The following is a 27,716-nucleotide window of genomic DNA, read 5'->3' as shown; positions in this document are numbered from 1 at the left end:
AAATAATGCTAAAAGTCTAAAAAGAACACGTCCAGCAACAACTTAGACGACGCGACGTCGCAGTCGCCGCTGGCAGCAGCGGCAGCAGCAACATCGCCAAGTTGCAGCGGTGAATTTCGCATGTGGCAAATGCTGGAGTTGCAGTTGCTCGCTCTCTCTCCATCCATATCCCTCTCGCTTGCACAGTATCTCAGGCTCTCTCTCGCACACTTGGCATTAGAATGGGCTTAGTCTTAGATGGGCAACGAACGGCGATCGTTCTCGGCTTCGGGGCCTCCCGAACAGCCCCCTTTTCCTTCTCTTTGTACGCCCCTGCCGCGCCCCCTTTTTCCCGAATTGCCGGTTTCTGCAGCTGAGCAATGAAAAGCTGTCCCAGTGTCTGTGAGTATCTGTGTGTGCGTTAGAGATGCTCTGTTCTTGCGGCACATGTGCTCAGTGCACTGGGAAAAATTTCAATGGATTGTGTAGATTGGATCAGAAAATTGTGTTGATAACTAATAATCTGAAGATCCAAAGAGCCACTCGCGATCATCAGTAAACCGCTTTCTTTAACCAAATGGGAATAAGTTAGTGGGATCAATCTAGTTAAAAATTTAAAAGTATATTTAGAACTCCTTAAAAACTTGTATACAAAAATGGAAATAAACATTTCTGTTTAATTTTTAAATAATTTTAAATCTACATATATATTTTCTTTCTGTGCACCTAAGTGGCTTTCAAAGTGCTGTCGCTGCTACTGACTACACACAAATGCCACACACAAGCATACTCATAGATACTTCGCACTTGATATGGAGTATGAGGGGAACATCAGATGCGTAAACTTTTGCAAAAAATGCCCACACAAAAGATTGCCAAGCAGCAGGACAACCCAGGAGATATTGAAAATTTGACAAAAAATAATATCATTTAAGTAAACTATTATCGATCATAGCATCAATGGAATTTCTTATATCACCCAACCCATTTTTTAAGAATATTTAAAAAAGTTATCATAAGAACTTTAAAAAAACCCTTTCCGTAATAGGAACAAAAATGTTTCTTCCGCCCCATTAAAGATATACATATTATGCCTCATCGCTCGTGTAAAGCAATTTGAACGCCCAGCTGTATCTCGCAGATACTTTTGGCACACAGATACGCCGGGCGATGCGGTAACCGCGATCGCACGCACTCAGTTCCGAATTCGGAACCGAACGCAAACCTAGAAAACAGCCGAAGCATCGGCGAGCGTTAAAATTGCGCTAATTATTTGCGAGCTTTTTTCTTTTTGCACCCAAGAGATAGAGAGAGAGAGCGGGAGAGAAAACCGAGAAGTTTTCTCTTACTCGCGGGCCAAAGAGAAAGCAAAAAAAGAGATAAAAAGATAGGGGATTTAATTTACGGTTCGCATTTAACCTTTGACACGCGCCAGATATCGCCCAGCCACCCACTGAAAAGTTCGCAAATCAAGCAAACTTAAATGCAAGAAAATCAAAGTGAAAGGAGGTGGAGAAAGGCGAAAGGAGGTGGGGGGCGGACGAGAGACATCAACAGTAATTGGCAAGGTCGTTTCATCGTTTGTCGTAATCACTGCGTTTGCTTTTAGTTTTCCGTTTTCGGTTTTTCGGCCAACAAAGGCGAAAACAACAACAGCAAAGACAAACGTTGACTGTTTGCCTATGTTTCTTTTTTTTTCTGGCCATAGTCATTGCGGATTAGCCGCAAATAGTAAAAAATAGTCTTCTTTACTTAAAAAGAAAGGGAGAAACATTTTAAAATGTGGCATTCTACAGGGACTTTTCCAAAAAAAAGTATTTATCTTTTTAGATGGAATTTCTTAATTAAGTTGGAGCTGTGCTCTTAAATATTACCAAGTCACGTTTATAGTTGTATAGGTTCAGCAACCTTAAAAAAATGTATTTGAATTTAATTTAAAAAAATATATATATTTATGGTTTAGATGAGTTGCTCTTAAAGCATATGTGAATTATATAATTCATTGTACCAGGTTTTAATAAAGTGATTATTTTTAGAGGGGATCTCTGATACTAATTAAAAAAAAACTGTGTATTATGTGCCCTAAAAAATATATATTTGCTTAACTAAAAATTGCGTTTTGAAAATAATTTTAATTTATGCTCGAATTCGATATTTGACCTTGAGTTTAGCTAAGTTGCTTACTTGTGTTAATGAATATTTATTATATATATTAAAAACCAATTCAATTAGAATTGAAAAATTTTTGTAGGTACTAAAACCTAATAAATGTCTTTGGCATTTCAATAAGTCTTACTAAATTACAGTTATAAATTCCATGTTTAATTTTACAGTCTTTTGATAATATCTTAAAGGCCAAGCGATTTGATTACGGGGTGTGTGCTCTCTCAGTCGGTGGTCATGGTTCACACTGCGTATGTGCAATATGGATTTTGTTTAGGCAGCGAATTTGATTCAATACTATTCGCCACAATTTTATTTGTCTTCCAATGGGCTGAGAATTTCCACACATGTGTTTCGTTTTATTTAACAGCAACCGCGTATCAGACATTAACCATTTTTGCTTTACAAATAAACCCAAATAGATGCCCTAAATTTGGCCCAGAGTTGTATAGGAATCGGCACACAAATATTCCGCGAAAGTAGGGCACCGCCTGCCCACCTTACACCTTTCTCACCCCCTTGGTCGATTGAAAACAATATGGTTTTTATCGAGGCGTGTTTTCGGTTGATTATAATGCAAATATTACACGCTGCGGTGATCTGTTTAATAGAGCACTATACTATATATATGTATTTTGCGGTATATAGCTGAATATGTCTTACAAAGTTCTTTGTTTACCCGCCGCCCCGTTTTTGACTGTTTAGTTTTTGGCCAAATGCGCGTAATTTACTTAGCCCAATTTTCGCCATTTCCGAATAAATTTCTTGTTTACTCTCGTTATAATTTCGGCAGGTTGTTGAACCCCCACCCAAAAAAAAAGGAACCATTTTAGTGGCAGCCACTTGCTATCCACTTTTAGATGAGGGCTGCCATCTCTACGCTCTCAATTATGTCACCCTCGAGTATTTCGAGCCGCTCATAAATTACGTTGAATGAATTTAATTGCCACGACGCATAAATCTAAAGCGCTTCAGTTGAGTTTTCGCCGAAAAACGAAGTGCCTGGGCTTGGCGCCGGGCAATTTATTAAAAGTATTAGCAAAAATTAAAAAAGGCAGGAAAAATATTAAAGGTGATGGTGGACGTGAGATGCACTCATGATTTAGATAAAATGATTTTAAATATGACAGAAATTTATAAAAAATTTAAAAATAAATCTCCTTTAAGAGTGAGATACACTTAGACTGGATGATAATGCAAATACCAAAAAAATACTACAAATATTTCTTACAAAAAAACTTTAAAAAATGTTTTTTTTAATACTTTAGGGTTTTTAAAATGTTAGAGCTAGAAAAATACATAGATTAAGTTTTGTTAATAATTTATAACACAATTTCAAAAATGCAGTAATATATTTGGTATTTCCCATACATATACCAACTTTTCCAACCCTCTTTCCAATTTATTATTAGCCCTAGAAAGGGTATCAAAGACCTGATGACGACGCACTGCAATGTGAATAAAAAATAGAGAACTCACAAAAAATTCGCGCATTTGCCCTTGAAATAAATTTAAGTTTGCAAAAAAAAAAGTAGGAAAAAAATGTGCGATTTTTGGCTGCTTTGTTTCTGCCTCGGTTAGACTGCTCTTCTTTTTGTTTGTATTTTTTTTGGCGTGATTTCTTTGTGGGTCCCATGTTGTTTGCATTTTGCCTAAACTTTAGATACACCCAAGCAGCTTAAACGCAGGAAGACAAGCGACGACGAAATGAAATGAAATAAAAATAAATGTTTTAGTTTGCATTTGGAATGCTTTGCATGTAATTTAAAAACTGGTCTAGCGGGGCCCCTGTCTCAAAAACCTTCGCTCGAATCGCTAAGTTTGCCAAAATTATGCTCGACTGCCCTCGAACCCCGCGAAAACCCCCTCCCCCCCTCCCAGACGTCCTCAGGTTGTCGTAATTTATTGTAGACAGCCAGGGGGGCAACAACAATTTGGCAAATACGGAAGTCTATATATCTCGCTGCGTTTTTTGGTTTTATATTCCACACTCTTGGCTCTTTGTGTTTGCCTTTGTTTGAAATGTAATAAATTTTCGGCCAAGTCTCCGAAGACTTGCTGCAAGCCGGCATCGAATCGATTTGTGTCCCTGGTTTTCGTTTTTAATTATTAACTTGGTTAATGAATCTCGCCGAGCTAAACTCGGATTTGAATTCGGATTTGGAACGCGCTGCATGAGAACAGCCTTCAAAAGCCCGGCTGACCTTTGCTATTTCGATTTTTGCATATTTCTAGCAACGCTTTCGGACCCACAAAATAAAATAAAATACCTAAAGAAAAAAAAGTAAAAAACATGTTTGCATAAGCGAAGTGGCAAGCGGATTTATAATTGCCGTAGCTTCGAAACTAGCTTAGTTCATTGATTTGCTCCCTGGGCGGATTGCGGATTGTGGACTCCAGATTCCAGAGGCCAGCTACCAGCTACCAGCTTCCAGGTTCCAGAATTCCAATTCCCAGCAAGTGCCGGGCGGTGCATTCACCTCTTGCGTAATGAACACCAACAGCGCCACCAACGGAGTTAAGGACTGGACCTGGTCGAAAGCCTGCAGTTGCAGTTAGCCAGTTTGGAGGCTGGGCACTGTCTTGTGTCTTCGGGGTTCTGGGTTCTGGGTCCTGAGTTCTCTGTTCTGAGTTCTATGTTCTGGAGCTCGAGATGGCGCGCAGCTGCGTTGCAGAAATTAGAATTAGAATTCGCCTGGCTCTTAGCGCGGCCGAAGAGGAGATGGCCCAGGCTGGAGCCGCTGATAAAGCCATGGACAAAAAGCCAACGCCAAAGTCGCAGTTTTAGATTAGCACTGCGAGAAAAAGTGCGTAGGTTCCAAGGAATGTCTAGCTCAAACACATCATAACCCTTGAAGCCATTTCAGCAATGAATTTTTTATAAAAACCAAATTTTAGAAATATTTCAAGAATTCCTTAAGATAAAAACCGAGCTTTATCATTTATGATACTTTATTGTTTGGTATTTTTTAAGTAATATTAAAATAAAATTCTTTTAAGACTTTGGTATTGGATTTATAACATTTAAAAACTTTCCTAAGCATAAAACTGCAATATTTTAAAGTAACATCTTTCAAATAAGAATGTTTGGTAAATTTATTGGGCCATTACTATGATACTTTTTATCGGTTGAAACAATAGAAAAGGGTTTTAAAACTCTTTTATATAATTCGGAACATTTATAAACAATTTTTCCAGAAAAATACTACACTTCCGTGTATACTTAGGTAATTAGTTAAAGTAAAAAAAAAATTGGTTGCTACATTTAAATTGCTAATAAGGACGCAATGAAGTATTAGTTATATGAGAAATTCTGGGCTAAAGTCCTAAAATCCTATGTTTATTATTTTTTCTGTGCATCCCCGGCCGGGTAATTCCTTTGCGCTACAAAAATAATTGCAAATAAAATGCAAGCAGCCCCGCCGTTGCACCTGAGCAGGTGAGGAGGAGCCGGAATGCGGGGCTGGGGGGGTCTGGCTGGGCCAAGAAGACATCTCTTGGCCAGCACCTGTGCGCCAAGGCGTTTAATTCCATACGAAAACAAACAGCCCAGAGAGAAGAAGTGTTGCCCGTGTGCAGCAGCAAATGTTGCATGTTGCTGTTGCTGTTGCTGTTGCAGTTGCAATCCCTGTCCTCGGCCTGAGCAATGCGGCTGTTAAAGTAACAGCATCGAAGAGCCGTTATCAATATCTGGTTTGTCCACTCAGCGGGCGCTGCAGATGCAGCCCAGCATCATCCACTCGCACATATAGCCATATATTTTTATACATACGTATATATATTCAGCGGGAAATCGGAGGGGGGAGGGGGGGGGGGAAGCTGGAAGCTGGGCGGCAGATTGGGCCAATGTACCTGAGTGGCAGCCACTTTCAGGCGGAGGAATGCGTTCAGCAGCAACATGGGGCTAGAAGCGGTCCTAGGGTAACTGCAAATGTGGCCATTTATATAGCACAATAAACATTTGGCGTTGCCCGCTCTTGCATGAGTGCACTCGGCGAAAAATCGTAAATAAAATATAAAGATTACAGGACATTTCCCAAAGTACCAGCTCTTAATTGGAGAAAGTTAATGGGCATTAAAAATATTTTAAAGAAAATAAACAAGCTTGTCTAAAGTTAAAAAAGTATTAAGTTTGAGATTTAATTAAATGATAATTTCATTATAAAGGAAATGTAGCACATATTATTGGGTAAAATTCTTGGTTGGTGTGGTAAACATCAGCAGGAAATGTCTTCCTATTAAGAATAAATGTTAAAATATTTTTACAGTATGACTCGAGATACTATATTTTTCTAATATACCTTGTAGTACAAGTGTTGCGTATTATTATAAAGATTAACATTTAAGAAAATTAATTTTTTTTAAGAAAATAAGTTCTGTTTATGTTACTTTCAATATGTTCTTGAATGAATGAATAAGAATTTTTCAAGCAAGAATATATATAATATATTTCTAGTGACACCGTTTCTAATATCATTATAAAAGAGTTTCCATTTTTAATTTATTATAATATGTTTTGACCTTTTTTAAAAATGTTTCCAATCATTAAAAAATATTTCTTTCCAGTGCTGAAAGATCCCTGCAGTTTTTGTTCCTGTTCTGGAGTGTTATCCCGTGCCGGGGCTTAGTTAGCCAACTATTTCGACGCCCAGCGCTTTGGCCTGGGCTAACCAACGGTTCGCCTCGATTTTTTCTATTAAAATTACCATCAAGATTTACATTTCAGTAGGCAACAGGTTTGGGCCCCTTTTAGGCAAATGTGGGCAGCATCATCGGGAACAGTCTGTTTTTTTTTTTGGAGGGAGAGAAGGAGTACTGCCATGGCTAAATGCCTTGGCGGCCTCATCTGCCCACTCACCACTCGCAGCGTCCAGAAACGCTCAAGTCAAGTGGAAAATTGCGGCTATTTGCGGTTGCTCCCATTTTGCTCGCGTATAATGTCCATATTTAGCTGGGGGAATCAAGCCAGGGAATGAATGAACGGCCAAGATCAATCTGGAAACAATGGCTATAGCAAATATAGCTTATCGTGGGCAGAGATTCGTTTGTAGAACGAAGAAATTCTCGTAAAGAAATTGGCAGGACCTATTTTAACCCAACCTATTTACCAAAAAAGTGATTCAAAACTTTTTCAAAACTACTTATTCCGATTAAAGTCACTTTTATGTTGGTAAATTACTTAATAAACTGCCAAATAAACTCTCAAAGAATCACTTAATCAATATAATTGGTTTCTTTTCGTCCGCTATTTTATGGTTCATTTCTAATGCAAACGGACGCAACCTTCATTTCCACCCCATTACATTTCAATGCCAGTAAATAAATAAACTCTTAAAATGTAAAATAAACAATTCTAAAAGGTTTCGCCATTATTGGCCAATAAGCCATTCATTTGGTTAACAGTTAGGCGAAGAGGCACAGATTGAACCTGACGATTCATAATCGCATCGAACAGAAGTTCCTGGCCAAGTGCTTTTGGCCAGGCCATCTGGAGAGCCAACTGGCCGTTGTGGCCATGTGCAAACGTCAATCGACGGCTGGCCAGGCAATAAATTTTAATTTCATTTAACATTTTACAAGCCTTCAGAAGGCATAAACGGAAATTTAAAGCAGGTATACGGCCGAAGAAAATCAAATTGCGGCCCAACTAGGAAGCGAAATGCCCCACCACCATCCTTATGACTTGAAATCCCCTTGATTCTCTTGCATTTCTACGCATTAGGACATCCATTGGCCCAGTCTGTGAGGGGGGGTTTTGGGTCTGACAGGGGGGAAGGGGGTGGATCCATCTAACAGCACAACGATGTATAAAACAATTTAAATATTGCCGCTGCACTTGCAACAACAACGCAGGAAAAGCGGGAAACTTGTTTCAGACACAGAAAATAATTTTTAAATAAATTAAGTTTATAAGAACTTTTGAAAAAAGATATCTTTTGAGCTAGTTTCATCTAAAAGTTAATAAATATCTATACTTTACGACGAAAAATTATGTGATGATATATAACATTGAAACATATTTGTTTTTTTTATTTAATTAAATTATTTTCTGTGCAGATAAGTTCGCGGATGCATCCGCAATCTGAATCGGCCTGCCGACGCTAATCTTCATCATCCCCATTTGCATCATCATCATCGTGTTCGTCAACTGTGTCAGCTATGGGCAACCTAACTGCAATCGGGATCGAGTCGAGGAGCTTGTGGAAGGTATAGGTACACAGAAAGAAATTATTAAAAATAACACCCATAAAAATCCACAGGAAAACATATTTTTAAACTTTTTAAAGGTCGATTTATTTTTCTAAAAATCCAAACCAATTTATCAAAGCTTCTTCATAATATGTTATTAATATAAAAATGTAATATTAGATTATATTTATTTAATCAACTGAAATTTAATTTCTTTGTTAATATCTTAAAATAATTGCGAATGATGATCCTAAGTATTAACCATATAATATAAAAGCAATATCATTTTTTTGACTGCCGAATCAGGGACTTCAGCTGGACCCGAGGTCCGCGAAGAAGCGAAAGATCAACACGCATGGGCCTGGGCATTAGCCTATGTCTGGTTGTCCACTCTCCTGGCCAGCGCCATGTTCATTTAAATCTACAACTTTTGGAGGGACAACTTGACTGCGACTGGAAATGGGAATGGGAATGGGACTACAACAACAGCACTTGAAGGAAAAAGGCAAGGGGGTTCGACTGCCATGTGAGAAAATTGCGCACTTGAGCAGGCCCAAGAAGATGCTGCCTTGGCTTTTCCCCAGCTCGATGCGAAAACCTTCGGGGCTGGTCCGGTTCACTGCGATTGCCTCTTATATAAAATGAAAATTCTTCTAACAACAAATGTTTGTCCATCTACAGGCGAAGACACAGCAACATCCTCGCCCATGCACTAGGAAAAAGACGTGTTTACTTTAAGGGAAATTCAAATTTGTTTCCAAAAAGTTATTATTAATACAAGTATTTGTTAGGAAAAAAAAAATGTTTAATAATTATTTATTTTATTGTCTTCTAATTTGTTAATAAATATTAAAATCTCCTTTTGTGACAAACCTCTTTTTCAAAATTATACAAAATCATCCAAATATTAAATCTTAAATTTCTCTATTCTTATAGTGTTATTCTATATCGCTTTTGACTATTTTTTAACCATTTTATTAATCTTAAAAATAAATTTCCCCGAGTGTGTGGACATGCGAGTGAATGGCCGCAACCTGGGGCAAGTGAAGCCAATTCGCTTATCTCGAATTCATTATTGAAATACTCGTCCCCCTTTGTTTTTTCCTCCCAGGGAAAGGCCCTAGAAAAAAGAAATCGCTTGGGGAGGGGGCCGGGTAGGCCAACTAACGGTAAATAGCAAGGGATCAGGCAACATCTTAATGAAAATTGAATTTTATGTTTATTACGCAGTGCAAACACTTTAGCAGGCAGCCAGCCCTGCACACAACCTTTGAGTGCGATCTCCCCAGCCGAAGTCCATTGGCCAGAAACCAGAACTGAGAAGCCAGAACTCGGACCCTAGGTCTCGATTTGGCCAACATTTTTCGAGGGGCGGAGAAGATAGATCGTAAGAGCAAAGAGGACTCGGAACAACGGCACCATGTTCGGCTGATAAATGAAATAATACTAATGGAATCTAAGGGGGAGCAAAGAATTTGCCACGAATTCGTAGTGCCCTACCCACAAAAAAGTTAAAAAATATTTCTCAATGACTTAAATAAAAATGTTCAGAAAGAAGAATTTAAAAATCTCTTTAAACAATTTGGAACATATATTTTCGAGATCTGGCACTATTTTTATACCATCAATATTATGAACCTTTTGATTTGTCTCCTAAACAAAACTTTTAAAATAAATGTGTCTGAAATAAAACCCTCTTATAAAAATTTTTTATAAAAAATCTGCATAAATTTTTTACTCTATTAAGATGCCCCCCATATCTCATCGAAACTTTCTACACCATATGAGGCTGAAATTCGCAGCATCAGGTTGCGGCGATCAAGAGCCCTGTGCTCCATGGAGTGGGATTGGCTCTTGTGGGATCCCACCACTTCGACCTCAACCTGCCTGTCCAACTGTCATGACAAAGTGAATGCATCCTCGGAAATTCGATTAGCCTGGCATACCAGCCGAAGTCAAGGGACAGCGACATTCAGAATCGGCCAGCCGCAATCCGCAATCCGCGATCCACCGAGGACCAACCACCAACCACCAGCTAGCCAGCCAGCTAGCCACCACCAACAGCTAGGCCAGCTCACAGCGAGTGGCCAAGTGGCTGCCCCACCCTCCCACCATTCGAGGTATCTGGATGCCCCACCATCCAGATCTCCCCCCTATTTATCACACACATACACCAACATATGGGCACACAATTACATGGGCCACATGCAACTAGGAAGCAAAATGATCTGGCCTGCCAGCAGCAACAAAAGCAACAGCAACACCACCAACTAGCAACTAGCAACCACCAACCAGCAACAAGAACCGCTCAAAGACCTTGGTATGGGGCCAAAGCCCATTGCAGCCAAGAAACGGGCAGTACAGTGAGACCTTGAGAACTGCTAAATTCGAATATAACTTTTTTTAAGAATTGGTTAGTTTTTGAGAATTTCAACTAATATTTAATATAATTTCTTAACATGAATATAGAGGGCACTTGAAAAACGTTAGTAAAAGCTTATAGCTGAAAAGATAGGATCAAAAAACCTATGATATTCTATACAATTCTTGATTCTACTTGTAAGTTAAAAAAAATTCAAGGTGGACAGATTTTCAGATGTATTTTAAAGCTGATTAAGAATAAAAAATCATATATAAAAAATGTTCTAATTGATAATTAAGATGCTTAAGTATCCAAACATTTTTAAATATTAAAATTATTTGATTGAGTAGAACTTAAAAAGAAATGTCTTTGAGCCTAAAAATATTTTATAAAATTAATACTTATTAATTTAAAGGTATCATATCTTGGTTCACTTTAGTGAAGGTCTATTGCAGATGCAACGGCAACCTGCCACACGCGGCCTACGTAAGTGGCAAGATCGCACACAGCCGCAGTTGCAGTTGCAGCCTCTCGAAGGATGCCAGGCGAAAGGTGGGCAGGTTGGTCGGTCGGTCGGATGGTCGTTGGAAGGTTGGTCCATGTGGGACGCCTTCATGCTGATGCTGCGGCTGCTGCTGCTGCCATGCCCCCAAGTTGTTGCATTGATTTAGCAAACATGCATTTTTATAGCCTTACAACGCGCCCAGCTAACAGCAACAGCAACAGTAACAACGGCAACAAGTTCCTCTATTTTTTATACCAAGCTGACGGCAACAACACACTGACAACAATACTGTTAAAATCACATTATCTGAACAAGAAAATCAGTTATATGCCCAAAGAAAATAAGATGTCCTAGAAAAATATTCAAATAAGTTATTAAAAATTGATTACTTGTAGTAATTAACATATTTAAAAGAACACACATTTTTCCCGAGTGTGTGCACTGCCTTGAAGGCATTTTGATGTCCTACCCTGTCTTCAGCCCCTCCCTTTCTTTTTGCCGCTTCTCTCTCTTTCTTCGCTGATTATTTTGATAGCGCAGGCGCACAGCTGCAGGAAAGTCGCCAATTCTGCGCATGCGCAGCAGCATCCCAAAGCCACATTCCCCCTCTGCAAACTCATCCCGTGCAACGGATTAAAGTGTTATTAATGTTTATTACGGCTGAATGAGTTTTAATGTTCGCCGAGGTTATCATTAAAATGTTGTTAAAATTTGAATACCACGTGAGAACAAACAGAGCCCGATCCGCAAGTCTCCTCCTGCTTTCTTTCACTGTCTCGCTTTCGGCCTGGTCAAAACCAGGGGCCAACTTGCAAGTGGCAGAGCAGGAAGAGCGTGTACTTTATTTTGATTGAAGCTGCCATGGAATTTCTTTTGTGTGTTCGTACAGATTTTTTAATGATCGGTGACAGGATTATTAAAGTCATTAAGCGCCAGGGAAACACAAGGAAAAATAAGATGGTTTTAGGGGGAATTCTGAAGAGTATGGTGCTTCGAATTTTATTATTTTTAATAAGGTGTTTAGTAACCTAGGACTCTTCAAACTATTTTTTATAAAATTTTTGAAAAATATATAAACATTTTTTATCTTAAGGCAAATCGTAAGCGTTTATTATAAACCAATCCAAGATATAATAGCACACAAATAGAGCTTTAACATTTTTAAAAAGCTCTTAAAATATAATCTCTATTATAATAACAAATATTTTCGCTATATGATCCAAAATTGGGTTCGAATCCTGTTAAGATCCAATACCAATTTAGGAACTACTTTTTTTCTCCGTGTACCTGTTGTTGGCGGGGCCGGGATCTAATAATGTTAACTGTAACTGGCGATGGCAGTCGTAAAAGCCGCCACTTGCTACAAGCGAGCCCCATATGCTGATGCCAAAGTCCATGCCAAAGTTGCGGTTTATACCGCTGATCATAAAGGCCTCTGTTCTCAGAGCCGCCGTGAAATTCTGTTTGGGTTGTGCGCGGGTTGTGTTTTTAATTAGGGTCATCAGCGGTAAACTAGCCGAGAGCCCCAAATTACAGGCAAGTGGCCAAAATGCAGTGTGCCAAATGATGTCTACATAAAAATAAATGCTCTAATTGCTTCTAATACACATTGTATCCTAACCCCTTAACTGAAATATCAAACTAAGTTTCCACTTGTCACGAGATTGAAACTTTTTTCGGCCTAAACATCAATTTGTATCAAATTATGAACACTTTCTGCCAGGATATTTTATCGAAATTGAAAAGTTTGAGATTACTTTTCATCGGGGCTATGCATCTGATGGCTCGAATTCAAAGTCGTAAAAGAAATTTTGCAGGTGTGGCTACTTATGAGCTTTAGGTTAAGATATCCGGTAGTCAGATTCAATCTAGTCTACAGGAAATTACAACTTTGATTATAACTGCTAATATGATCAAGATACTTTATTGTCGTAAAAAGAAAAAACCTGGAATTTGGTCATTTAGTTTGTGCTAGTTTGAAAAACCAAATGATGTTTTTGCTAAAAAGAAAGCTTAGGGCAAATGTTAAGCTCTTTAAAATATTGTTTTTTTTAATCTCTAGCCCAAGAATGTTGCTCCCTAATCAAAGCCTTTGAAACCTAACCCACATTAATAGCTTTTGTGCAAATGCAATAACGATGCCCTCCACCTGGGAAAAGCTGGGAAATGCCTGAAAGGAAATGCCTGTTAGCTGGAAATAGTCCTACTCTCAAGATAAAAAGATGCCACGGCGTGTCCTTGATGTAATTTTTGTTTTTTTATCCCGGCTCTCCTGTTCTAGCCTTTGTCTTCATCTGCACCATTTCTTTCTTTTTCAGAACCCCATTGTTGTATGGTGTCCTTATTTTTCTCCTCTGGCGGCTTAAGCACCAATTTCTCCGGCAACTTCAGCAAGTCGGCGGCTGGCTTTTCATGTCAGGCGGCATTAATGTCGGCACGTTTATCAAATTGCAGCTTACAGCGGTGCTGAGCGAAGTATCTGAAGTCGTTCAGTGACTAAAAACTGAATTATAGCCGCTCGACGAGCGAAAACCGTGAAGACATCAAATGACAGCCAAACACGTACTCGTCAAATTATTGACACTCGGCTGGATCAAAAAAAAAAAATAATGAAAAATGCACCCGCAGTTTCGCAAGTTGCAAGTTGCCACAGCATCCCGGTAAAATTTGAAGGTCCCGACGCATTATGTAATGAAAAGTTGCCAGCACACGCAACTGCCACGCCCACCCAAGCCCACAAATACATACGGAGAAAGCGATAGAGTGAGAGACGATTGCACTTTCTTGGTCAAGGTCAAAGCGGAATCCGCGATGAGGAAGGAAACGGAAAAGCCAACAACTAAAATTTCAAACACGAGCCAAACTAGACGCCCAAGTGGGCGGCCAGCCATGTTGGAAAACGCTTTTCTAATACGGAGTAAAGGGGAAAGAGGGGTACAGCACTGGAAAATAATTCAAGGAGAACTACGGAAAATATCCTAATATTATTAGCATCAACAAAATTAAGCCAACATTCTCTCTAAAAATTTTTAACACAAACAACAACATGTCTAGTCCTAAACCTTATAAAATAAGTTTTAAAATATCTGAAGTTCCTTTAAAAAAATAAATCTAACTTTGTTGGGGCCTATATTCAAAGGACATTGAGAGGACAATGGATTTGCTTTATAAGATATTATATTTCTATTTTATAGAAAATATTGAAATTAAAAAAAATATTTTTAAAAATCAAAGCAACTTTATTGTAATCTTTATTGAAGGTATTTTAGGAACAAATAATTTTCCACAAAAAATAACAACAATAATTTTAGAACATGTTTATATTATTCTCTCATAAAGTATATAATTATTTTCCAGTGCACCTGTAATCGATTGAGATTTTAGTAAAGACGAACAATTGAATTCAGCTCGAAACGAGTGCGGAAAAAAGTTACCAGACAAAGGCGGCCCCATTCCCCGAAAGCTGCAACTCCTCCGTTTTACCGCCAAAGTTTCTGCCGCCGAATGGGATGCTGCGGGAAAAGGGGGCGTGGCAGCAGAGATCGGCGGAGGCGGAGGATGGCTATATAGATGGAGTTCGATGCCGGTCGCAATTAGCAGGCAAAGCAACTGGAGACTGCAATTTTAATTGCTTAGTGCTGCGGCAGCTGGGGGACAAAAGAGAGCATTGCATTTGTGCATTTTTCTTTTCCCATTTTTTTTTTTTCTATTTTTCGACCGTTAGACGCGAGATGGCCAAGTGTGTATGGGATTGGGATCGCTGTCTCATTTTGCAATAATCAGCGACAGCGAAATGGAGCACAAACGTGGCTAATTGTAAATTGTTGCAATTTAAATTGTTACCATCGAACGGTTGGTAGTATAGCAACTGGTCGTAAAAGAAAATACAGAGCATACATTGCTGGTATGTTGAGGCCCAAAAGCCATCGCTGCACCAACAGCAACATGAGCAACAGTTGCTGCACCACAGCAGCAGCAGCAGCAACATCATCATCTTAAATCGACCTGAAACTATTGGGAAGCCATTGGCCGGCAGAACCGGGGCGTAATCGTTAAGAGGGATCGTTAAAGGTTCCACATGGCATCGTAAAAATTTGTGCATTAATAAACATTATGCAACATGCGACAGCAAAATGATGAGATGGCCAGCAACACTCTGATGTAGGCACTTTTAATTTTACACAGAAAATAAATGTTTCGAATTGTATACAAAATTTCATAAAAAATGACAAAGAAGTTTTTAAATTTTCTAATGTGATACGTTTTATGTTCATTTGAGATTGTTGTTCCCCATGTTTCAGTAGAGTTAACTCTTATATTTAAGCAGTATAGTATCAATCTTAAGGATGGTAATATTTCTCTACTTAGATTTGTTTACTACATTTGTCCCAGTGTTATTTCCGTATCTATGGGATCGTCGTCCATTGGTTTCCAGTTGACAAAGCATCCCATCCCATCTCATCCAGCGAATTCTGTGAGTGCAACTTGACCCTCCTGCGGTGTGTGAGCTTTTTGTAATAAGCGGTTAGCAGAGGGATCCCAGTTATAACGAGATTTTAGCCCGGCTAACTAACTGTTGCCTGTTCCTGATGCCGTTGTGCATTTAACGATGCGTTTATTAATGCCACTAGGGAGATCGTGATCGAGAACGCAGAGGAGCGGGCCTTTTAATGCGCCTTTATCTATGTTATCAATTCATTTGGAAATTTATTTTACGATCGTATAATTAGTTGGCCACGGCCACTCATATCTGCAACAATGTGGCTAAATAGCAGACTTCTTATGACCAAATTAATGGAGCAAACCAGGAAGACAGAAAGATAATTAAAGACCACACAGAGATATTAAGTGGAGCAGTGAATTCATAAGTCCTTTTTCTCATTCACAATGGTACTTAGAGGTTCCCAAAATAATTGTAATCATATAAGCAAAGATACAGTTTTTAAGTAATACTAATGCAATACATATATTTCGAAATAAGAATAAAATACCATGTACAACTGTCAACCAAAGGGGCTAAGATCTTATCCTTCCGTTTCCAAGGAAATTACTGAAAGACTGTTGAACTATCGGCCACCGATGTCAAATGTGAGCCTCGTTCTATAAGGAAAAAGTTATGCAATCGGCTGCCCAAGATTGCCAACCGATACATTTCCCATTGCATTGAGCAGATGCCACAGCACATTTCTCATGGCCGGCCATTTATGGCATATGGATTGCCAATTGTCGATTGCCAAGATTCAAGATCCGTCCAAGATCGATGAACAATTTAACGGGCAGGCCAACTTGGCTCGGACCTGCCTTCAGTTCTAACTGTCCCTCTGACAAAATGCCGCAACCTGCAAATGTAACTGACACACAGACAGTTGGTCAGGGCAAGAACCAAGAAAAATCAAGTAAAATACAAATAAAAATACAAAAATGCTAGAAGATCGACGAATGGATCGACCATCCCCGGCCAACGAGACTGAGTATACAATGTGCAGGCAGGGAAAAAAATAAATCAAATTTTCTCATCAATCTCATCGAACATGAAAATGCACTTTCAAAACGCATTAAATAAACCATAACGGCACGCATGCGCCGCGGCAAGGGAGAAAAAGAAACAGAAACAGTGACTTCACTGCGCAGAAAAGAGGCAGAGGCCGCGTAAATCTTTCACTTTGAGCCAAATGCAGCACAGCTAACTGCAGCTAACTGGAAAACTAGCGGCCGAGAAATAACGTAAACGATAAATGCGCATAGGCAAGTGCAGCCCCACAACCTCGAGGAATACGGATACCGGAGAGAAGGGGCGGTCAGGAGATCTGAAGGCAGCCATCCAGCTGGTCAGTGGAGGTGCCTTTTGGGAAAACCAAAATATAGCTAGATTAACCCTTATATAAAGGTAGGTAAAGGTTTTACGGCTTTTCCTGGGAAATATTATGATTAATATCGATCAGTAGTGAAGTTAGGATCATCATTATAGTGAGGATAAATAAAACCTTAATAATAATCCATAGATTTCTTAAAGATATTTAATATAAAATCATTTATCTAGGTATTCTATAACAACAGTTCTTCAAATACCTATTAAAAATGTGGTATAAAATTATGTTAGGAATAAAAATATGTTTAGCTTTTAGGTATTTTGTAAAATATTTAGGCATTGCCTTTATATTTCTGACATAACATAAAGTATAGGTACCTCTATTCTATATTTTATTATAAAATTTGTACGATCCTACAATGTGAAAAACTTCAAAGGTATGATTATTAAACTTAAGATTTAGTATTTGTTAGGCCAGTGTGACCTTCTGAAAATTAAAATAAATATTTCCCCTAAAAATAGCCAAAATCCCAGCGCTTTTAGCCGCCGACTCGGAGTATTCGCCGTGGCCTGGCCATATTTGGCATTGGCTTTGCCCAAACTCTGTGCCTCTCAGACACGCTGCGACTGCGCTGACAAATTGCTGTGGTTGTTGCCGTTGCCTGGTGTCGCCAGCAACATGCATCATGCAACAGGCAATAGGCAGCAGCCGCAGCAGCAGCAGCAGCAGCATCCGATATGCTGGCCTAGAGTCCTCGAGGCAGCGTGGCACACAAATTTGGTAGCACGCCGCACGGCGGCACTCAATAGTGTCCAATAATTCATAACGCAGCCGTCGCCGTTGCCAAAATTGGCAAGACGCTTGATAAGCCGACGCTTGTTGTTTTTGTTGTGGCAGTTGTTGCTGTTGCTGCAGTTGTTGCTGCTGCAGTTGTTGCTTCTGCGCAGCCGCGCGTAATAAATCTGAGCAATTTGTTGCGCACTAATCGGCAGAGCTAAAGCTCCGGCCGCCGTGGCTTTCGTTAGCCATTTCAATTGAAAGTATCTATCAGCTTATGGGTTGCAGGTGTTTTGGCCAAAAAATCGCCACAGCGGGAACTTCAATTAGTGGGCCGAATAAATCAGTTTAGTAATTGCGCAGAAGATATGCGAGGAGATGTTACATTGAAAAGGAATTGTTGTTTATAAGATGGGAGGTATAATAAAATCAGCTACAGGAATTTAAAGCTTTGATTCGGGACTTTGTGAAGAAACCTTTTAAATTAATTATACTAATAGTAGGCTATCTATATTTTTTGGTTAACCCTTTTAGGACTAGAATCCATATCGGTTATCCCAGACCTTTTCCACTCCATCGGTCAATTCAATTCAATAACTCGAAGCGCTAAAGATTCGCCGGAATCGCTTCGATCGACTGACTAATAATAGCCATAATTTGGTTGGGCAAATGAAATTAGCATGCATTACACAACGGCAATGGCCAATAACGGCACAAACCTGCCATTGATCCTTGGGGCGTCCCATTGGGCCTTTTGAGTTGGCTTTTTTCGTGAGCGGCCGTTGCAGTTGCAGTTGCCGGTCGACGGTCGACGGAACCAAAGTCGTCGTTCAGCAATTCCCTGCGCATGTCTGACTGACTGGCTGATTGACTTGGCCGGGGACTGGGGATAAAGACTGGAACTGAGACTGGTATTGGGGCTGGGATTGGGACTGGGACTGGGACTGGGCCCGAGCATCATCAATGAAACCTGGCGGATGTTGCTTCACGCTGGTTTGCTAACGGTATCTAGCCGTTCCACAGAGAAGTAAAAAACTTGAGTGTTCTGATAAAATGCAAGCGAAACAATATAATACAAAATATTATGTGATCCTAAGACTTTGGATCTACATAGAAAAACAAAACCTATTGTTAAAAAATATAAGAAAGTTTGTGTTATAGATCATAATATATCATCATATATCAAGGTAAACGCTTTATAAAAAAGATATTCGATAATGGAATACCCCAAAAATATGTTTTAGATAAAGCCATATATTATATACTATAATTTCCTTTGAATATTATATTAACCTTATTTTATATTTCTAAGAACTAGTAGGTATCTCCCACTTTTTCCGCATGTAGACCCACTTCCCCTAGCCATTTGAGATCTTTCTAATGGCGCACGCATCTCCATCTCCATCTGCATCGCATTTGCCGCTTCAATGGCCAACTGAGTGACCAGCGAATGGACCAACAGTGCATTTTTCCTCGATTTTCTCATCCTGTTTTTCTCAAGGCCCGAATCTTTTCAGCTGGGCGCCATGGCGTATGCATTTTTTATGTAAATTGATTTTCCTCACTGGCTGTCATTAGTTATGATGGATGTTGTTGGGAATTATTTAAATATATTCAATTAATACAAGCAGACACAACATAAACAAGAAAATAACCGCGGGAAGAACGGCTTAAGTTTGAATTTTTTAATTGGGTATTTGGGGCAAAGTTGTTATTAATTATGCACAAGTAGTACCCATTAAAATCAGACTTTAAATTATTAAAATAAAGCATAATTTATTGTACATTTTGTAGTCTCTGAAAGTTTTTAATCTTAGGTGAACCAATTTATAAATCACTTATCCGCCCAGTAAGCCCACCACAAAGTCTCTGGAATTCTTCATTTTCGCCTGCCTGGGAATGAGTTAATAAAATAATTGAACTACATGACAATAACAAGCTCAGTCCGGCATAATTGAGACCTGGCAGTAACGAGAACAAGGGCAACATGGCGATGAAGAGATGGCCAGCCAGGGAACAAGGCGAAACAAGGAAAGCGTGAAGCAGACAATCAATAAAATTCTGGCTAAAAGCGCCAGGCAGTGGCAACAGGTAAAGGCAATTTCCAATTGTGGGATTGCCCTAGACTTTTGCTGATGTTGTTGTTAATGTTGTTGCTGTGCCTGTGCTGGGTTCAATTTCAAAGATTTCTCTTGAAAATTGAATACCAAATAAAGTGCCGTAAAGCAGAGTAGAGAAGTCAGCAAGGAAAAGCCCAAAACAGTAAGCCAGCCAGGCCTGAATATGATTTACATGCGGCACTAACTTGGGACCAAGCGGCAGTAGCAACTGCACTGAGAAAAATAAGGGCTGTAAAATAATTTAAAATTATATTTAATGTAGAAATGCTCATTGACTTTTGGCTAAACAATATTAGATTCACTGTTTTCATACCTTAAAAAATATTAGGTGATATTTTACTGTTTTCCGAAATTCATTTCTGAAAATGTTCGAAAAATCCTGAAGTATTTTAAAAATGTAAATAGATATTAGAAATATTTTTTCACCCCTGCTTGGTAGTTTGAAAAATATCCATGTTAAAATTCCAAAACATAAATGCCCCAAAAGTGGGCGTCACTGTTTCGTGAACCGTTTAGTCAATATTTCTCAGATCTTAGGTCAATTGAATTTATGAGTATCATTTTTCATCGTGTGGCAGAATCAGCTTGAGCATTTGCCGTTTGTTGGTTTGGTTCCTTTGGTCGTGCCACGTTTGCCACCTGTTCCTGTTAGCTGGTTTTTTTTTGCAGCCGCCGTGTTGGCTTCTTTCTCCCGTTATTGTTGCTTGCTTAGCCTTGCCTTGCCTTTATATCGTTAGCTAATTTTATTGTTACAATAACTGTTGTTGCTGCTGCTGCTGGCATAAATGGCATTGCTCTTGCCGTTGCCAGTTGGCTGTTGCCTGTTGCAAGTTGCTGCTGCTGCTGCTGCTGCCTGTTGATGGCGGCTATCTCTCGCACATCTTATGACCGGCCTTGCTTCCACTCGTATCAATTCTATTAAGCTTGGCAGCCCAGTTCCCCTCCGATTCTCCGCTCCTCTGCATGTGACTAATCATGCAGAGCCAATCATGCCACAAGTTTATTTATTTTCACGTTACAACTGCCGGGCTTTGGGGTAACAACAACAACAACAGCAAAAAAAACATAAGCGATGGACAAAAAAAACTGGGTAATCCACTTGAAAATTCCTCGATTTTCGCTTCCTTTTCACCCGTACATATAGATTTCCCATTTTCCATTTTTTGTGTGCCTGTTATCGCCTGACTATCAAGGCTGCTGCTTGTTCTCGTTATTGTTCCCTGTTATGTTGCACGTTGCTGGCTTGTTTGGCTTTTCCCCGCTCGCTGGCTGTTCAAATTTTTATAGAGTGAGCTATCTGCTGGGCTGTCTTGTAGTCCGTCCGTCGGTTTGAAGACGACATCCCCCACACATGGAGAAAATTTGCCACTCAAATGACTTGGCATTTACTAAAAAAAAGTCTTTTAAAATCAAGTTATTTATTCTTCATACTCTTGTAAATAAAATCAGTAGGTTTTCCAATGACTTAACATTTTACCAATCAAGTATGGCTATTAAAAAGGCCAGTTTGTAATGATCATGAAGATAAATATAAAGAATATTTGATAAAATAAAGAAGTATTTCTTAGTATTCTTTTTATACTCTTGTAAGAAAATATACATTTAATTTTATGATGTTTCTTAAAAAACCTTTGATAAATATTGGCAATACATATAATTTGGAGTGGAGTATAAGGAGAAGAAATCTTTCGTTAGAAATGTTTTTAAACACTTAGTTTATCCTTAGTTTGTTAATTATATTGGAAAAATAGCTTGAAGTAGTTTAGCTGCTATACCTTGTATTATTTTAAGATGTTATTGCTAAGAGGATTTTCTGATATATGTTTTAAGTGCATTTCCATTGGCATTGCCAATCCCAGCTGCACTTGTTGTTCTCGTTCAGTCGGCGAGTGTATCTGCGAGTGTGCATCTGAGTATCCAAGCATCCGAACATCTGGGCATCTGAGTATCTGTGTGTGACGTTTACCGCTATCGCAGCTGTCACTCGACTGGCCGGCCGTTATGTGTCCTTGAAAGATCTCTAACTGGCTAACTGTTTCGGCCACCACCTGCCGCCCCTAACGATGGCCATTGCGGAAATTATAATCCACTCAGGTTCTTCTTTTTCTCTTCCCCCCCAAAATCGGAACAATGGGAGTTATTGGTTCAAGTGCCAGGAGTTCAGGATCCCATCATCCATCATCCCATTTTGGTGACGTGACCCAGTGGAGTGTCATGTAACAGAGATTTGCCGATGTTACATTTATATTGCTCCCTTCCAGACAGCTCCGAAGTGGCTTTGTGTGAGCTCTGATTGGATTGGGGGCGAATAAACAAATCTGCGAGAGATTGCAGTTATGCAGGTGTCACACTCAGGTGCCAAGGATTTTGGTAAGCCAAATAAACATTGATTTGTGAGCATAGAAATCAAAGTTGTGACACATGCAAAAGTAGTTGTCACCCAAGTGATTTATGAAATGGTATCATAATATGGGATTTAAAGCAAAAAATAGTTAAATTACATTATAAGAATCCCTGTTGGTGCTTTAAGAACTTATGCATATAATGCAAATCTATCATTTCCTCTATCTATTTTCATTCGGCATCCTTATTCATCTCTATCTTTGAGCTACAATCTAGAATGCCATCGGCCTACACATTTCCCAAATAAATCTTAATCACACATCAGCGGAACCTGTCCACGTTGCATACCAGATTAGAAATCCTACCTGGGAAGGCATCCTCTTCAACATGATTTAGCTTTAGTTTTTCTTTCAAGGGGAAGTTGGAGATATGTCGAAGTCAATGTCGCTGTCGATGGCACTTGCTTTCCTCAAATATCGCAAGTAGGGAATGCACATTTAAGAATACACCAAGCGTAATTGATAAAGACCGACAAATCCGTTGATGGCTATGTTAATACATCGGAGAATGGACGATCTTTGGAAGTTGGCTTAAAGGCAATGGGAGGCGATTTGAAAGCGGGAGGAGGCGGATCAATGTCGTTCGAAAACGATCTTATTGATGGCAGGAAGACAAAGACCTAAGATTGCTGCTAATGCCAGCTTCAGGACCGATTTTGCGACGCGTGCAGAACTAGTTGTAATTTTAACACGCTCACTGAGCGAAAAATGTATTTAAGTTCGATAAAATTATTAACGAAAAATGTAACATACAGATAAAATTTTTATTAGATAATAGAATTTTTATATTTGTCAAGTTTTTGCTGGATTTAATAACATCAATTGTCATTGCACTGTAATTATGTCCTAGTGCTACAAGTATGCTTACTTATAATTTTTAGATAATGGTTTTATTGGTTTTAAGAACATATAAACACTAGCCGTTAAGTATAGATTTTTAAAATGATCGAATGTTTTTGTTATATTTAAATTTAATGATAAATTAATTGACTATCACGTTTTGCAGGAAAGTGTCTGGAAATATCCTTAAACATCCTTAAATAATATATTTTGAATTACAGACGATCGGCATGGAAACTGAGTCATTTAAAAAAAGGTACCTATTTTTACTGAAGGACATATACTGATAAAATCTTTACTAAACTGATATCTTAATTTAATTTTCCATTTTTCCTCAAGTGTTGCTGCTGTTCTGATTGCGGCCGCTGTAAAGTAGCGTTCGATTTTTGCAATGATTATCGCCATTACAGGAACTGCTGCTGCATCTTTGCGATTGCGGTTAGCAGCTGATGGCAACTGCCACACAAAAGGTGGCTAACAATGCAACTGCAACTGAAGCTGCAACTGCAACTGGAAAAGCATCATCGACATCCACATCAGCAGCAACATCAACAAACTGGCTGCAATTAGAGGATGGGCGTGGGGCGCGGCTGGGGCGCATAAATTGCGTTAGGATAATGATCGCGCTTTGGCACAGTAAATCGCATTTCGAAATGCAACGGACACCGGAGGTACAGTTCGAATGTGCAACCTATCTACCCATTTTTCCTATATTTTTCCAACTCTAATACTAAACTGGTTCGGCAACAAATTTGACGCGCGCGCGCTCTGCTACAAATGAGCGGACACAAAGAAAGGGGGCAGAAAAGCAAAAGAAAGCAGTAAGCCAAGATCGGAAAATCTGAAAATCTGAAGGAAAACCAGTAGATGGAAGGCCAAGAAGCGGCCAGCGTTTTGGCCACGCATGCTGGGGCGCCATTTAAATTGAGATTTATTGCCAGCCACTTTTGCTGCAGGTGCATCATCAAATTGCAACGGCAGCAAAGACAAAACTGTAAAAATGCTGCCAGCACGGCTTTTGTCCTGGCTAAAATATAACAGTCAACAAATCGCTGACCAATGAAGATGAAGTTATTAGGCGACTTCTTCGCTTATTTTGCTGCAGCGTGTTGCAAGCGTTTTCTTTTTCCTGCAGCATAAGAGTTTTCCTCTCACCTCGCGCTGTGTGTTAAAATCCGTGGCAAGATTTAGAGTAACGACATGGCTTAACAAGAATTTTAATTCAATTTGCTTGATGGCAGGAAATTGGTCTCGGACTTTTGTAGGCCACATCGCTCGACATCAAACGGAAAATAATTTAGAAATATAAATTTAAAGTGACTACAAAGTTTTCGCTTCAGGATTTAATTGGATGAAACATTGTCAAAGTATTTTAAAGGAAGTTTGAAGAATTTGAGAATTTTTAGACAAGTTCTAAATAAACAGCGAAAATATTGTAGAAAAGGTAAGAGATTATAAAATTTTTATAATTTTATAAAATTAAAAAAAAGAAGGTTCATATAAGTAATATGAATTCAGGATTTTTGTACATCTTGTTTATATTTTTTAAGTAGCTGTAATACTTTGCCTATTAAAAAATATTGCATTCCTCAAAGTTTAGTAAATGCTTAAATAAGTTATATATCAAATTCTCTTTATCAGGGATTATTACATTATATTTTAAATATCTTGATAAACCAATCCTAAATCCCTTTGAGTGGGTTTCACGTATAATCCGATGTAAGCATATCACATTTCATTAAAAATCTCTCCTTTTTTAGAAAGCCCTGGACCAGTGTGCCTCACATATATTTAATTGCAATTGACACTGATTAGCATTTGCACGCCAATGCGACGGGGCGTTAAGTAGCCGAAGGCATCTAATGAGTTTGCCATGTGGCAAAACATAATTTCTGCATGTCAGTCACTCGGTCGGTGAAATGCCAAAGAGGCAGTGCATCCAGAAGGGGAAAGGTGGACCAGGTGGAGTAAAACCAGGCAGGAGGCGCTGTCAATGTTGCGGCTAATCCTGCTCATCATCTACATCTACAGTTGCAGGCACGAATGCGATTTTGAAAAATCACAAAAAACCGGTTGTCACCATTTGATGGAAAAGTCTCTGGATGTTGCTGTTGTTTTAGTGTTTGTCTGTTTGGTTATTTTGCTGCTGTTGGCGGGCAGGCACCTGCTGATTTTATCCTTGCCGTTTCGGCCATTTGGGGGCCGCTTCTGCCGATGCCGATGCCTCATCTGCCCCTCCAGTTGATTGTCTGCCGTTGATTGCCGCTGATGTCTTGCAGCTGTGTCGCCTGTATCGCCATCGTCATCGTCATCCTCGTCGTCTGCTGCAAATTAAGTTGCTGCCTGCTAGCATTTACATGCCGGCCAACTGGCAGCTTTTGATGTTTTAATGATAAGATTTGCGCGATTGATTATTCCTGGGTGTCGAATCTGTTGTAAAGCCAGCCACTTAGCGAAATTGCGAGTAATTTAAATTTAATCACCTAAGCATATGAATTTACGTTGTCCGAACTTCTTGAACCTATTATTAACTCATTCTCTAAATAGTTTGTTTTATGTTTTGATAATTTTGTACTAACGGAAAGGATTCCACCAAGTGGTTCTTGTCCAAGAAAGGTTAAGAACTTTTTCTAAAAATTGATAAAGTAATAATAGACCATTTCATTTTTCCATAAAGTAGCTATCATTAATCTAGGATAGGGGCATTTTACTCTTTGATTTAATTTAACGATTGTCTTAATTTTTAAGAAATGTAACCTCAGGTAGTGGAGAATAAAAACGCTTTTAAAATAATATCCCTTAAGCATAAAGCTACCTCAATGCAAAACATTACTAAAATTGTATTACTAATATTTCATTTATATATTAAATTTTTATAATTCTCAAGCCGTTTAAAGATATATATGCAATTGTGTACATCTGTTTAAATATGAAGATATATTGGATAATATAAAAACTTACTTCATAATGCTTGTAACTTTTTTAAAAGATTTTTCTCCAAATGAAGAACTAACTTTTTGTGCCAGTGCTAAGCGTTCAGTGTCCGAAAAGTGGCTCAAAAACGTGCCACAAAGATTTGGCTGGCGTGGTGCCACGCCCCCACCGACGCCCCCACCCCGCCCCGTATCAAGGTCAATGGGTTAATGCGGCATCAGCCGGTGATTCGGTGGCCCGGCCCCCTATCCCCTAATCTCTATCCCCACTTTCGACGCCTGTGTCCCGAGTGAATCCCAATAATTGCCACTGCCGGCAATCCGCAAGTGCAACTGTAAGTGCCACCGTTTTCAGCCGGCGGCCAAAGAGTCAACGGATTGACAGCCAAGTTTTGCAGTTGGAAGCAGGAGATGGAACTTGGAGCTGGAACTGCCACTCAGCGGCAGACGGCGCATGTTGGCCATCAAATGTCCGGGCTAAACATTTAGATTAGACCAGAGACGATTCTTCCGTCAGGAATGCCATTTTTTATGGAGCAGCGGTAGCCAGTAGTATGTAGTTGCAGTTGCAACTGCAGAACAATCGACGCGACGATGGGGTCTAATCTAGTTAAATTGTTGCATGCAACAATCGCAGCAGAAACCCACTCGCCACAGATACAGATACAGATACACAACAGCAGATACAGCTACACGATAGCAGCAGATAGTCGGATAATTTCGTCGGGCTAATTGCGAAAAGTGCTCCCGTGGCGGAGGAAAAGGCAGCAGGACAAGTGAAAGACAGCGGCGCACGTGCGGTGGGGGATCAGAAAAGAGTTCCGCCGCAAGCCCCCCTTCCCCCGGCGCCCCTGCCCACCAAACTCGATTAGCCAATCCTCCCTCGAAGCCATGACAAGTCAGGCACTTAGAGAAAAATCTATTCAGATCTATTAGGAACATTTGAGGAGATAATCCTAGCCCGACTTTGCAATTTTAGTATTAACTATTGGAAATTTATTTATTATAATCTTTTTTATATACTAATAAAAGTACTATAATAAATATAATAGTTTGGTAACCATAATCAACTTTGTTCCTTACATTTTTAATTGAAATATGAAATTTACAAGTCGTTTAAATAGTCCAAATAATTAAATTTTTATCTGGACAAATTTCACATGATTTATAATAAGATTTGATGATTTAGAATAAATAAGTTGATTTCTATTGGTTTTTTTAATAACTGTCACAATATCAAATGTTTTAGAGGTCAAATTTTTTTGAAATTAAATTAGGATTAAAACAGTACAGTGATATATTTTCTTTTCAATTAAAAAACTTCAACTATGTTTAATTTTTAGGAGTCTAAGATATTCCAGATAGCAAATAGATAATATAATAGACTTCAGTAATCAGTTTATAATTTCTAAATTTTTTTTGCAGTGCACCGATTGCCATTTATGTAAGTGACACCTACGAGGAGGCAGCCCGGAGGAAGTCAAGCGGAGCTGGGATGGCAATTGTGTTCTGCGGGCCCACAAATAATAGCTTCATTGGGCAGCCCGGCAGCAGGCATCAGGGAGCAGGGAGCAGGCAGTTGGCCAATTTCAATGCCAGTGGCCAAAATGGGCAACCTGAAAACTGAAAACTGAAA

The 27,716-nt window shown here is 39.2% G+C and overlaps 1 protein-coding gene and 1 long non-coding RNA gene across 6 annotated transcripts in view; one reads left to right on the top strand and one right to left on the bottom strand.

The window, feature by feature from the left end:
* Positions 1–27,716, bottom strand: part of fru (sex determination protein fruitless) — a 146,118-nt gene that overhangs the window by 72,696 nt on the left and 45,706 nt on the right. The window lies entirely within an intron of this gene.
* Positions 240–9,106, top strand: LOC136117180 (uncharacterized). Of its 2 annotated transcripts, none has more exons than XR_010654525.2 (3): positions 240–381; positions 8,200–8,349; positions 8,638–9,106. It is a non-coding gene; the product is annotated as an uncharacterized lncRNA (long non-coding RNA). The 2 variants fall into 2 exon arrangements; XR_010654524.2 differs by having other exon boundaries at positions 8,200–8,355.

This window comes from Drosophila suzukii, chromosome 3 (assembly GCF_043229965.1).
Source record: "Drosophila suzukii chromosome 3, CBGP_Dsuzu_IsoJpt1.0, whole genome shotgun sequence".
Lineage (NCBI taxonomy): Eukaryota > Metazoa > Arthropoda > Insecta > Diptera > Drosophilidae > Drosophila > Drosophila suzukii.
Note: the sequence above shows the minus strand (reverse complement) of the source record. Positions and strands in the feature narration are given on the sequence as shown.